Genomic DNA, 14,858 nt, shown 5'->3' on the forward strand with positions numbered 1-14,858 from the left:
TACTTTAAGAACAATGTTTCTTATTACTTTCACGTTCTTCACCTAAAGCAGTGACTCTTCCTTTCCCCTTCTTCATGGCAAAAAATGCAAAGGATCCCAAATTATAGTCACCATGGAAAAATGTGATGACAAAATCAATCATAGTTGAATGGCCTTTAAACACAACTTCTTTGCACTGGATGATTTGATTATTCCAATCTACTATCTGAGTGTTGATGTTGGGCGTGGCCAATCCACTATAGGCTATATTTATGTTTAATAGTTGATCAATAGGATAAGGTGTTTTCAGCTATAAAAAGTTTAAAGCTATACCTTGAAACCCCAACACTAAGATTAGTTACTCAATAAAATGCTTAGGCTAAAACAAAATAAAAGGTGAAGATGAAGATAAAGAGTAACGTTTACATAGTTACCTTCGGAACAACTCAATCCCTTTTCATATTGTAATCAATAAAAGTTCTCTTTTTGTATCCCATATATATGTTAGCACAATTATAAAATTCTACAATTCTAGTATGCCAATTTCAACAAAATTAGGAAAAAAATTTAACACTACATTGAAAAGGATAAAATAGCAATTAATTTCATAATATTTAAACTTGTTACCTCCAAAAATCCCAGCAGCAGGAACTGCTTTCAAAAATGTTTCTACAGCTCCCAATTCATATTATACACTTACAGTGCTCCAACAACAGCATTTCCAAGGAAGAAGCATAGACCAATGCTAACTCCAACTTCAGGACCAAGGGCTCAACCTATTAGATAGTAAGGTCCCCCACCCTACACCACACACAAGAAAATACTAAACTATATCAATTATTAATGCATCCTAAAATTTACTTAATTTTATGGAAAAATAAAATGCTATCCTATTTACACTTGATCACTTGAAAAGATTTTGTATTGAGTTATTTCAAACACAAATTTAAGCTAAAAGGAAAGATAAAGGAATATGCAAAATTATGATAGAACACACAAGAAATAAAATTGTGCTGACCTAAACTTTCATTTTAAGGAGAAAAGAAGCTCTAACAAAGTTGGGACAAAAACCGCCTTAGATCTAAGTGTCCTTTTTTAAAAGACTTTACTTTTGACAAAACACATGATGCATTTAATAATCGCATAGCTTACTCAAAGTAAAAGGAAAATAATTAGTAATTATTTTTGTCACAAGACCACATGGAGTCCTTAAAAGGAGTCTAGGTTTTAAGAAAGAATATTCTAGTTGGTCCAACTGTATCCAATGTACTGTCATAAATATTAAATACCCAATCATTCCCTTGTCAAAAATCATAGTACCTCAACTTGAGCAAGACATGACAGCAAACTCCTTTTTCAAATTAACTAACAAGTACAACTTAAATTTGTGAATAATCCAAAATAAAAGTTAAAAAACAAAGCTATCTAAAGCATAGTTAGTTTTAACAATCAGATTTTGTAAAATCTGCAGTCATAGCAAAAAAGATTAATCTAAAATTAAAAGCATTATAGTAGAGTAAATTTGACCAAGAAGGAGAGAAGGAGAGACAATGCTACAGGGAGAAAATGAGTCTGAGATCACTTCTCTTAAGAAAAAACTTGAAGTTCACATGGTAAGGGACGAGTTACTACAGAAGGAAAACCATGAACTCAGAGAAGAAGTTGGCTGCTTAAAGTCACAGGTAATCTAACTCAAAGCACACAACTTGGAGAGAAAATCAATTCTCTGGAAGAAAATACAGAAATCCATCCATGGCAACAACAATTCAGAACCAATTCAACTTAAAGCATCACCAGTTCAGGTAATCACATGTGAAAAGAGTTCAGAAAATGCAAATATACATACAAATCCAAATTTTCAAGACTCGGCACCTACAAAAGAAAAACCAGCAATAGTACCAGCTCCTCCTTCTCAACCTAACCTTATGTTTTTTGGAATGGAAGTGAATTAGAGGTTTTCATTATACATTTGCACACAGTTCATTCACACAGAACACAGAAGGACATTACCTCGTCACACACCCACTACACTGGCCTCACCCTACGACAGTGGAAGCACTGGTCACGCCACCACAGCACCGTCAACGCACCACCACAACACCGAAGTCACGCTCACACTGTCCTCACACCATCACAGCACCATCGTCAGGTCGCCCCAACACCGTCGTCACGCCGCGACAGCAACCTCGTCAACGGACACCCTCAAACAGCCCCCTCGCAAGAATGTGCACCGTCAACCACCACCCTCCTCACAGCGATTGAAGAAATGGGGGTTCTCAATGATAACGGAAGATGCGATTGAAGAAATTGGGGTTCTGAAGTGAGAGAGGAAGAATTGGGGGAATGCTTGGCGAAAACAATTTGGCCGAATGGGAGAGGGAAATCCAAAATTTGATTTCATTAAGGCCTATACCGACGGTCAAAGGCCTTCGGTAAAGTCAGTTCCATTTACCGAAGGGTATAAGCCGTCCGTAATCACCGTTTCATGTGGCCTCCGGTAAGGCCTTCGGTAAATCAAATTTACCGAGGGAAAAAAGCCTTCGGTATTTAGCATTTTTCTGGTAGTGTTACATCTTTGAGTTTTAAGCCTAAAGAGGTAAGGTTTGCAAGAGTGAGTTCTAGAAACAAGGGCTAATGAGAGTGACTTAATGTCTAGGTACTGTCATGAGGTAGATTGATACTTGTTGAGTGTATATTTCCGGTTGAAATCTGAGTTGTAATGAAAATGAAGTTTACAATTGACGTTTAGGAGTGTTTTGAAGGAAAAAAAATGAGGTTTTAGGTAGTGAAATTTTGAGAGAAGGATTGTAAACTGGTTTAATGCATTTGGGGTCTATTATGAGATGTTTTGTGACTTGTCTAAGCATTGAAATGGAGGAAATCTGATGTAAGAGTGATTGATAATTGATAGGTAGAGGTTAGCTTGGTTTAGAACTAGTTTTTTGGGGTTTGGACTAGTGAGAATTTGAATTTTGGGTTCTGTGTTTAAATGGTCATTTTGGAGGGTGTTAGTAAGTCATTTGGGACTTGTTTGAGTCACTAAGTTGTTTGAAAATAAGCCATAACTTATGGAATTCAATTTGGGCTTTTAAAGTGAGGTTTTGATAAATTTTGGATTGAAATCTTGTAGTTAATGAGCTTGAAATGTGTTTTAGGTTGGTTTAGATACATTTATTTAGGTATATTTAGGTCTAGAATACAATCTAGGAGTGTTAGAAGTTGGGAAAGATATATAGAATAAGTCATGAGTGGTTCAGGAGTCCAAATTCTACAATTTTGGTGTTACAGAATTATGTAGCCTCGTTGAGCAAGAGTGTGTCCCCTGAGCCAGCAGAACACTTCTAGCTGAGCAAGAGTAGTTGTTGAGCAAGAGGTGAACGAGCAGAGCCTACTATTTCTGTTTTCGCACAGCAAGCTTGGTGTACTAAGCGAATCTTTGTTTTCTAATAACCTTGTGCTATGTTTTGATTTTTAGAATGGTGTAGAAGTATCTATAGTAATATATTATCATTAATATTATATGCTGGGATTCAATGTGAAAAGTATATGAATATAAAACAAAAGTTAGTTCCAAGGTGGAATTTCTTTGTATGGTTCAAGTATAGTTAGAATGAATGCAATAGCTCAGTCTTGGGGTTATCCTGAAACTCTAATGGTCTTTCATTCTAAAGTAGAGAAGATTGACACATGTGGTGATAGTACCAGGAGGTCTTAATCTTAGGTGCTTCCAGTATGATCTAAGGCGTGGAACAAACTAACCTTGTGAGTGTGGTAAGGTGAAACCTAGTGCTATCAAAATGGGTTGAAACATGTGAGCCAAACTGACCCACCAAGGCCTTCAACCGGGTTGAGTTGAAAAAAAAAAAAGTGAAATTTTGATGCGAGCCAATCTTGACCCGACTCACTAAGAACCCGATTCACCCGAGTTGAACCTGTAGTAAGCCGGGTTGGCTCACCAACCCACCTATTTTTATTTTTTATTTTTTAATGAAATAAAATTAATTAATTATTCAATGAAACCAAAAACATTGCAACTCAAACCTTTATTCTGGTTATGCAAAACCCTTTTTTATATCAATTGGTTTAATTATTATTGTTTCAATTTGATCGATCAAAGTAATATGTTATAAGAATGCTAGAAGAAAAGGTTGAAAAAAAAGTTAAGTGGGGCAGTGAGCCAACTCGTTTAACCTACCAACCCATGGTGGGTCGGTCGGGTTCAAATATTTTTGGTTTGCTGATAAATGAGCCGGGTTGGATTCGCTCACAAAGTGACCAACTCGTGGTGAGTCGGGTTGGGTTGGTGGCCCGTTTTGACAACACTAGTGAAACCCATTGGCGATGGCTTTGCAAAGCAGTAGAGGCCACCATAAGTGCATAACCCGTCATAGCTCGGCAATCATTCTAAGTCCGGACAGTCTAGTCTAAGTCTTGGCATGTTTAGGTGTTTTGAGTTGTTTGTTATATGTGATTTACTTATGGTGTTTGATATATTAGAATATTGTATGAATTGTTTTAATATATAGCTTACCCTTTTGTTTGTGATTTTGTTGTATGTTCTTTGTTTCTCTTCTTGGCGATGATCATCTGGTGGGTGTGAGCTGGGGGTGATGAGGTCTTTCTTGAGCAGACATTAGATGGAGGAGCAGCTGACGTGTAGCATCCTTAGATAGTTATCTTGTGTATAGTTTTGTTATCACCAATTTGTAAATAAAGTGAGTTTTTATAATTATTTTGGATGACTGCAAACATCACTTTATTTTCTTATCTTTGTCAATTGTTCTTGTTAATATTGGACTTGTGATGACTCTTTTATATAGTACATTACTATATTTTTGGGATGGTATAGAGTCGTTAAAACATTAAAAGTTAAATTATATATTTTTAATTTTGATAAAATAAAAAATCAAATCACAATTTATAATATATAGAGTTTTAGAAATATATGTTATAAAATTAGTGTGAACTGAAATAGAAAAGTTATTGTTAAATTGGCTCTGATACCAATTGTAGGGAAGATCAACAAACACATAGGATTGACATCACTCTCTACTAAAAAACTTAAGATAATGGATTAATACTTTTATATGATGCTCTATTTCCTTATTTTTACCCAAAGTAAGACTTAGACTCACACTTAGAATTATAACATCTATCATAAAAATAATATAATTAATTTTTCATACCAGAGAAGCATGCTAAACTGATAGAAAAAAAAAACCTTTAAAAGACTTTCAAATAAATAATTCCAATAAAGCAGTTAAAAGTAAAAAAAAAATAAAAAAAATTGAATGGAAAAGCAAAACAAGAAATAATATTACATGAAATTCAAATTATTTAAGCCGTAAATTATTATTACAAGTTATTGCAAATAGTAAACATAAAAGCTGTAACCTCATCAGCATATTTACTGTGTTAGAAGCCTTGGAACGATGACCTGATGAATTTGAATCTTACCCTTTTGCATGGGTGCCATTTGTACACACATTCAGATCAAACTCAAATATTATATTTCCATGTGTATTGAAGCAGCATGAATACAGTTTCTGCCATTTCTGCATTTGTTTGAACCTTGGGAGATACCAAAAAACAACTATGTATTTGTGTCATTAGCTATGGGTGAATATTAATAAACGGTTATTTTTTTTATCAAGTTTTCAATAGTTAATTTAATTTAGGGAATCCAAATATTGTTACATCGTAACCTCTGAACACTGTTTTCTGTCTTCTTCTGATCTGACAAAACAAAATTGGCATGCAAAGTACCAATGCATGGCTGTCTGATATGCACTCTCTGCCCTTTTCTGGAAATAATTAAAAAGAAAATTTGTCATTTTCTGGTTTCAGAGAATTCTTGTTTCGCAAATGATTCCAGTCACAACTATGATGTATCAAAGAAAATCTTCGAGGCAAAACAAAGAAAGCTTTTACCACGCAAATAAAAAAGAAAATCATTTAACAAATAAAATAAATAAATTTTCCATAGAAATAACAAAGAAGAAACTAAAAAGTGTTTATTTTGTGATTATTATTGACATGTTCTTCTTCAGCTTACTGAAACTGTTTTCGAGAAGTTGACTTGCAAAATATAAATGGAGCATTGGTAATCTCAACAAAATTTATTCATCCATAGCTAATGAGACAAATACATAGTTGTTTTTTGGTATCTCCCAAGGTTCAAAGAAATGCAGAAATGGCAGAAACTGTATTCATGCTGCTTCAATACACATGGAAATATAGTATTTGAGTTTGATCTGAATTTGTGTACAAATGGCAGCCATGCAAAAGGGTATGAGTCTGTCACCTTTTAAATAGCTGGCTAGATGAAATTTCTTCAGAAATCGAAAACTTTTCTGAAAATGAAAAGCCAAACAGTATCTGTCAGATGGAAGAGAATTACACTGGGCACACTTTTCGTCAAGCTTTTTCTTTTCGTTTGCATTAATACCCTCTGCCTTGAGATTCTGTTACCGTCACAATCTACGATGTTTTCATTAATGAAAACCAATGCATGTCTTTCATCTGACAATGTTAAGGCATTCATCCATGATTCATCACGGCTAAGACGAGGACCACCTTGAAAAAATGTCTGACTTTTTCTTCCATGGATCACTGTATTAGGTAAAACCAATGCATGTCTTTCATCTGACATGCATCACTGTATTAGGTAAAACGATCAGCTGTGTAATTAATTCTGTGATGCAAAACGATGAGGCTGCAGTAACACCACATATTTTTTGCAGCAATTGGGTTAATAACCTAATATTATATATATTTTCTTAACCTTGTATTATATATATTTTCAAAAAGATAATGGTAGACTATTTAATTGAAAGCACCCGATGATTAATGTATATTAAATTTATCATTAATAAAATACAGTAAGATAATTATAGAAATAATGATGAGAACCTTTAATTTAATTAAATGATTGTGCTGGCTTTAGTTCAAAGGATTTAGCCAATATGACATACTAATTTAATATTCTTGATAGTGATAAAAGTAGACATGGTACTAGACAAACAATTGATAGACACACAAATGAGATAGTATCCAAATAAGCTTGTGTCAAAAAAGTTGGTGGACAATTTAACTCTAATTTATTTTCTATTTTTTCTCTTCGATTACGTTATATTATTATTTCTACTATTTTAAAACAAACAAATAAATTTGCAAAAATTATTAATAGATGTGCTCACAACTAATTTATTAAATTGCAACCTTTTACAAAACCATTATATTACGATATAATGTAATGATGTGATTATATTTGTAGAAATATTATATGATTTAACTAATTTATATATTTTATTTATTTTCTATTTTTTCTCTTCAATTATATTATTGTTTCTACTATTTTAAAACAAATAAATAAATTTGGAATTTTTTTTAATAAATATTCTCACAACTAATTTATTAAATTGTAACCTCATACAAAACCATTATAGTACGACATAACGTAATGATGTGATTATATTTTTTAATAGAATTTTTTATTCAATTGTGGAATGTGATTTTATTTCGTTATATCAGATGAACAAAATTCAAAAATATCAATAATTAAAATAAAAAATCCGTAAAAATTAATTAACAAATAATGTTTGATTTTTTATTGTCTCAAAATTAAGAAAATATAATTTAACCACTCAATTCATTTAACATTCAAATATTGTAAATCTTCTCAAACAACTTAAATAGTTTTATATGTTGACTATGTTAAGATATGTGCGTGTTAATATTTTGTTTACATATGTTACATTTCTACATTTTTTTGAACTTCTCCTAAATGAAAAAAAAAAAAAACATAAATGACATCTATAACAGAAACAAGAATATCATCAAGTTAATATAAAAAACATACATATAGAAAAGGTTAAAGCAATAAATTTTTTTAATGGTAAAAGTCGTACTTTTATATTTAGGTTGAATGATTATTAAATATAACAGGCTTATCCCTATTTAATATATATAAATATATAATATTAGTATTTATTAATTAACTAACAATAATTATAATAAACTCTTCTATTACCCAGTTTTTAAAACGAATAATTACTTTACGAAAATTACTAAGCACTAAATTTTATTTATATAGTAGTTTACTTAAATACCTAATTTGGTTACTTATGGTTATATATATTGTTACATGCATTTGGTTAAATATAATGGTTGTTTTGAGTTTAATCATGTCAATTTTTATAGTCAATTGAATCTAGATATATAACTAATGAATTGTAGTTGTAGTTTTCAAAACCATATTGTTTCATAATATGATTTACAAAATTGAAATTACAAACCATTACATGTTTGGATTCAATTGATTTTAAAAATATTACATAATTAGAATTAATCTATCATGATATTTATTTAAAATATGTGACTTTTGTTATGGTTTTTCGTGATATATGTTTAGCTCTGAGTGAGTTATGATGTTGAATCAATCATGTGGTGTGGTGGGGTTATGTTTTGAGTATGTCTTACACTTTGTTAATCTAGAGTTGTACTTTTCCTTTTTCGAGAGGTAGAAAGGTAATTACAATTACATTTCCTCTTACGATGAGGTAAAAAGATAGTCGCCTTTAAGAGGCGGTGAAAGAGATTAGTCTCTTCGTCCATGATGGACGATAGAAGAGATTGAGATTCAAGTGACATCTTTTCCTCTTTTGAGAGGGTAGAAATGGATGAATGTCTCATCCGTAGGGTTCCAACTCATGCTAAGTTCAAAGTTAGTGTGAGCAGCTTGAGGAGCAGGGGACACAGGTCCAAAGTTGTGGTAGAGGACCACTCGAATTGCCCTGTTTGTTAAACAAGAATGGTGCAGTCAAGTTTGGAAAACATACGTTTATAGAGATAGTTAGCACTGGGTGAGGTGCTTTAGAGGATAGGTTGTGTAAAGTTAATGAGTTGATCCTGATTCCTTATAACGGGGATGCATGGGTTGTCATTGTATTGCTTGTTATAATCTTATTATGCATTGACGTTGTATGATATGATAGAATTATGGTAAAGACTTAACATTTGAGATATAAGTGTTGTATTGGTGTTTGATATTTATTCTGTTTGCTCACTTATACATTGTTTATTTTGTTTGTATCGGTGACAATGATTATAAAATGTATAATGTGTATTATACGAAAGCTCAAATAGATATGCAGATGTTGGAGCAATGTGATTGAAAAGAGAGGGGTTTGCAATAAGAGTTTATAAGTTTTACTTACTTTATGTAAAGGATTAAGAATTCATATTAAACTATTTATTTTTATGTGGGATTTGAATAATTAATATTTAAAGCTGTAATTGAAAGTAAAACTCGGTTAATGTGCCTCGGTTTTTACAAAACCGAAGCATATTAAAACGTGGTGGCATTTTTGTAATTAAGGTGAACTTATACGCCTCGATTCAATGGGAATCGAAGCCTATACACTCTACTGCCTCGATTATTTACAAAATTGAAGCATAAAACCCTTTGGCAACTTCCCTAGTGCTTCGGTCATCTACAAATCGATGTCATTCGAAATTTATGTTTCGGTTTGCCTTCTAACCGAGGCATATATGCTGATTTATCTCTCGAGACTTTCCTCCCACCAAGCTCACATCTTCATTCACGAGGCATATATGCTGATTTATCTCTCAAGACTTTCCTCGCAACAGGGTCACATCTTCATTCACGATTTCTCTTCGTTTCCCAAGAGACTCGTTTCACTAGACAATCATATTATTTCTAACTAACCTAGACTAAATAATGCTTCCATAAAGTGAGTTTTGGTGCAATTAAAGTGACTATTAAACATAAATGATAAAAGTGAACTTAAGTACTCAAACATTTTGAAATGGAATGATTAGAAATTATATGAAATGATATTGTTGGGGGTATGATTTCACCTACTTCACTCTTATGTATAGAAAATCGCTTCCTCTTCATTAATATGTCAAAGTCAATCTACTAATTTACTCAAACCTCAATCCCTTGGTAGAAAGAGCCTAGACTTCCTCATTAGGCTTCAATCCCTTAGAAAACCTAACAATTATTTCCGCATTAAAAAATGAGATTTTAAGACAACCAAAGGTCCTAGTTCTATCTAGATATTATTTCCATTAGGTGTTTAACCCAAGTCAAGATTTACCCAACATTTCCCAATATCAAGTAAACCCTAAAATCAAGTCATGGGTAGCAACTTCACAACAAGCATTAAGAGAATAAATTAAACAATAACAATCAATGAAAGAGGCATATAATCATTCAAAACAAAGTGATTTACATAAGAGTTCAGTGGCTACATCAATCCCCCAACAACAATGAAACTAACTCTCCATGAATGGAGAGCTCAAGCTTACAACAATGGTGGAAATGGAAGAAGGAAAAAGACCCAAGGATGAAGAAGGACTGTTCCAACAGCTCCTAGCTCGCCTCCAAGAGCTCCCAATGAGAGGAATCGTGTTTGGGCAGCAAAAGATACAAAGCCCCTCGCGTGTTAGGTCTAAAAAGACCTAATTTTTCCACATCAGCATTGCCACCGCTCAGTTGTACCTCAGCTGCACCCCAGTTGCAGACTTCTAGAGAGTTGGGCGCTCAGCTATACCTCAGCTGCACCCCAGCTGCAAACTTCAGAGATTTGGACGCTCAGCTGCACCTCAGTTGCACCCTAGCTACAGATTTCCAAAGAGTTGGGCGCTCAGCTGCACCCCAACTACAGCACTCCAAAGAAGAATGGGGCTCAGCTGCACCCCAGCGACAACAATTATCTTTGTTCAAAATTTCCTTTTTTACATTTCATTCAAACTTTGTGATTCTTCCATTCCTCGGTTCGGCCAACAAGCTTCATGTACATGATCTAACAATCAAAAAGTGGGGATTAGTGATGAAATTTAAATTAATTCAACTTAAGGTGTAGCTACTTAAAAACTTAACAAATTGAGGCATAAAGAAGGTGCAAAGTTAAGAAAGAGTTGATATTATCAACTCCCCAAACTTAGAACCTTGCTTGTCCTCAAGCAAAAGGTGTCTGACTCTCACACAAAAAAATATTTTCACAGACACAGCAGAATCCACAACACTTGCTTGACTTGAAACGACTAGAAATGTGTAACAGATTAACCTTCCACTGTGGTGCTCCCAATACATTTAATCACTCAAATGATGCATTTTAAAAGAGATCAACAATCATGGCAGAATGCTTTACTGAATGATGTATAACCAATCCTCACCCAAGGTAGTGTTTCACTCTAATGCACTGGTGTATGAAGATGTGTATCTATCACTCAACTATCACAGTATCACACAAATCAACTTTGCCATTCGTTTCAACCAAATTAAACACATTCACAAGCAAGTCAACATGATAAGGACTTTCATTGGCTTGTATTGAGGCTGGGCTAAGAAAGAAACATNGTTTTTTTGGATAACAAAGCACCTTGAGCTAAGAGATTAAACAATTCCAATCATGCACATAAGTTTCTCTTTTGCTTCACTTAAGTTACAACCACTTTCTGACTTGTATCCTAACTTTCTTTTATTCAATTCCTTTTCTTTATCTTTTTCTTTCTTCTTTTTCCTCATTTTTCTATTTTTCTATTTTTCTCAATACACCCTTACAAAACAAACTCCCCCAAACTTTAAACCATTCTCCTGCAGCAAACATGAATTCTCTATTCAGCTAAAGGTAGGGAAATCAGAGAATTTTGATCTTGTTATGTTTTTGCGATTAGAGGTTTGGAGTTTTCGATATAGGTGTGGTTTTGATTGCGCGTTTGGGTTCTTTTATTTGTGGATCTGAGGTTCCCTTGTGGCTGTGTGGTTAAAGGATGGGTGACGTCAATGAAGGTACTAGTGTGTGTTGCCATGGGGTCACTAGGGCCGGCGTTGGCAACTCCGTCCTGACTGAGGAGTTCCTGGTTTGGGCTGGGCTGACACATTTGGGTTTGGCTATCTAATTGGGCCATAAAGACCTGGTGTTCCAGTTGAACTCTTCCAAATATTAGCAGAATGTAAAAAGCACAAATGTCCAGGAGAGGCTTTCTTGAGGAAAGCAAAAGAGTTGCTTCATGTTTCCTTGATGTCTCTCCATTGTCATGCTTGACAGTTTGGTTGGAAATTACAGCAACAAGGTGCTGGGACTGTTTATAAGTAAAAGGATAATATCATAATTATGTTTTTTTTTTAATTAGATTTAGCCATTTCTGATGTGAAGAGCTTGCAGTTTTATGTGATTTAATTTGTATTGAGCTAAGTGTATAAGTAGTCTATACTGCAGTAGGCTATTGTGCTTAAATGATTTTGAAAATGTTACACAAAAGAAATTAATATTTTCGTGACTGGTTTATTGAAAAATACACTACCGAATTGAAATTGCCATAAAAAGCTTAATAATAAAGGAATATAATTGAAAATAAACCTAGGAAAGTTAAAAGACTTAGAAATAAAATATAATTAAAAACGAATTTGAAAATAAAATTTATTAACAGTATAATTGGAAATAAAAGTTATCAGGTTTGAAAGGCTTTGACATCGGTTTTATCCTGAACCACTGTCATAAGCCCATTTTTTTTTTCTTTCTTGCTACTTCGGTATAGGGGAACCAGATTAAAAAGTTTTCACATATTACTTTGGTTTGAACCTAGGCCAAAAGTCTTATACCTTTTTATCTTATCGGTATATGTCTCAGTTTGAAAATCGAAACATATGGTAAAAACAATTGTTGTCATTTCCTTTTGTTACACTAATGAATATTTGTTACTTTTAAGTGATTGCTAAACTTGGAGTGTTATACCCCTCACCTAATTTTTCATTAAAATAATATTTATCTTTTTCAATATAGAAATTAATAATTTGTAAATTTTATACTTAATTTGTTACATAATACTTTTTAATTTATTTTCTATTTTTTATTACATTCTATTGTTATTTCTACTATTTTAAAAAAATGAAATTTTTTTGAAAACTTGTAAATAAATTTTTTCACAATGAATATTTTTGTAAAAATATCATACCTTTTAACTAATATATATATATATATATATATATATATATATATATATATATATATAACTTATCTATTTCAATTCACACTAATTTTATGACATATTTTTAAAACTCTATAAATCTTGAAATATAGAATTTTATGCCAACAAATTAAACCATCCGACCGTAACATTTTTACTATAGGAAGAAAATAAAATAAACTTCCAAAAATTATTATTCAAAATTCAATTGTTATAATTCACATTAAAAAAATGTAATTAATATCAGTATATAAAAGGTGCCAGATTGAAAAAATAAAAATAAAAGATATATATGTTCAGAAAACATTTTTATTCAGTTGTGGAATGAAATTTTATTTAGTTATAGGAGATGAACAAAATTGAGCAATAATTTTGAATGACTTCCTATAACCAAAACAAAAGTACTATCAAGTTAATATAAAAAACATACATATATAAAAGCTTAATATATATATATATATATATATATATATATATATATATATATATATATATATATATATATATATATATATATAATTGTAAAATTCGTACTTCTATATTTAGTTTGAATTATTATAAAATATAACAGACTTATCCCAATTTAATATAAACAAATATATAATAAATTAATTGTTTTATTTTCTATCATTATATTGCATATTATATTAATGAACATTCACTTTAGTATAAAAAATTTATTTGACTCAATTGATAAGTTTTTTACTGAGTAATTTTTATTTATTTTATACCAAATTTATAAAAGTGTTCTTAGATATATCTATATTCTAAAAAATTATTATTTTTATTTTTATATTTCAAGTCATTCACTTACTAGTATTATTTAATAAAAATAATTAAATAATAAGAGAACTTGTACCGTCACGTGACTGACTAAGTGCTATATAAATGTAATCTAAGACGCTCAAAACTCACAACATCAGCGTCTCTCGGGATTCTTTTCTTTCACATCATCGTCCTTTTGTTGCTCCGGTAGCCACTATCTCAGGTTAGTAAGTTCTCCACTAACAGCTTTTTATATTTCATGTTAAATTATTGGAAGAAAATAAAATTTAAGCGAGTGAATTCTATTTTGTTCAGTTTATAAATATAAAAAAAAAAAAAAACATTGTAGGTTACACCAATGTCTGTTTAAAAAAACATGCTTTAAAGTATATGATATCTGCTCTAAAGTTTTATTGACAACTATTTTATATACAACAGCAGCTTAAAGTTTTTGTTTTCTTTTAATATTAAGCATTATATTTATTTTTAACGACTTCTTTTTAGGTGTACAGGTAACTTATTTAAAAAAAAATGTTTATTTTATACATATCATAAAAGAAAGAAAGTAAAATAGCTAATCTATCTCAGAAATGCAGCACTAAATTATCAGACGTTATAGATGAGAGTATGTTTAAATTACAAGAAAATTTTGTTAAAGGGATAAAATATTTTATTTACGAATAATATTTCATATTATTCCATTTTCTAAAACATGCCATTTTGCTGACAAGTAAGAAGAGAAACATCATTGTGGAGGAGATAGCAACATTAGTGACATTATCCAGATAATATTCCTCCAAATTATTTTCTTACATAGACTCTTATACTACTACTCATCTTGTTCTTTATTGTGAACGGAAAAAATTGCTTTGTGTAATTAGTATATTAATTTACATCCATGTTTTGGTTAATTTGAAAATATATATCTTTATTTCATGTTTAGTTGTTGTGGGAACCCATTCTGAGTTATGTTTATAAATTTTGGCTAGATTTGATATCAATTTTAATCAGTTTAACAATTTTTTTTTCATATTTATTTGTGCATTGGGTTGTTGTTTGCCAAATTCTGATTTATGATCATATATATATATATATATATATATATATATATATAT

The sequence above is a fragment of the Vigna radiata genome, unplaced genomic scaffold (genome assembly GCF_000741045.1).
Source record: "Vigna radiata var. radiata cultivar VC1973A unplaced genomic scaffold, Vradiata_ver6 scaffold_198, whole genome shotgun sequence".
Lineage (NCBI taxonomy): Eukaryota > Viridiplantae > Streptophyta > Magnoliopsida > Fabales > Fabaceae > Vigna > Vigna radiata.